Source organism: Frankliniella occidentalis, unplaced genomic scaffold (genome assembly GCF_000697945.3).
Source record: "Frankliniella occidentalis isolate FOCC.00 unplaced genomic scaffold, Focc_3.1 Scaffold43, whole genome shotgun sequence".
In the NCBI taxonomy this organism is placed as follows: domain Eukaryota; kingdom Metazoa; phylum Arthropoda; class Insecta; order Thysanoptera; family Thripidae; genus Frankliniella; species Frankliniella occidentalis.
In genome coordinates this window covers 776,093-776,566 of record NW_026267173.1, presented here as the reverse complement: position 1 = coordinate 776,566, position 474 = coordinate 776,093, and the positions used below count along the sequence as shown (strand labels likewise).

Here is a 474-nt window from a genome sequence, read left to right as displayed (position 1 = left end):
TGCGGAGGCAATTGCTGATTGTGCAACTGTTGCTGTGGCGGCACTTGTTGCTGGGACATCTGATGAGTTTGCTAGTAACAAGAATCAAACAGTGGAACATAAGAATGTAGGCAACTAAAATTTATCTTAAAGATACATCCCAATCTTTGCATCATTACATACAATTCTGGAGGAACATGAAACATGCCATACCTGATGGGCTGGTGGTGCCATGCTGTAATAAGGTGCCCCCAATCCACCAGTTTTGACCCAGTAAGGATCCGACATGACTCTCAGAAAAAAAGCAACAAGCAGCCCTGGAACACCCACAAGCAACATGCAGTCCCTACTCACACTCACATAATATTCATTGACAATCACTCCGTCATAGTCTCTTTGTTTGTTACGTCCACAAAACAAAACATTTCTTAAAATCAATTTACTTGATATAATTTAAATCTATTGCAAAGTTGATGGAAGTAGAACAATCTTTTC

General features: G+C 40.1%; 1 protein-coding gene across 1 annotated transcript in view; it reads right to left on the bottom strand.

Moving 5' to 3' along the window:
* LOC113217360 (alkaline phosphatase, tissue-nonspecific isozyme-like) overlaps positions 1–474 on the bottom strand; it is a 105,815-nt gene that overhangs the window by 427 nt on the left and 104,914 nt on the right. The gene's annotated exons all lie outside the window — the stretch shown is intronic.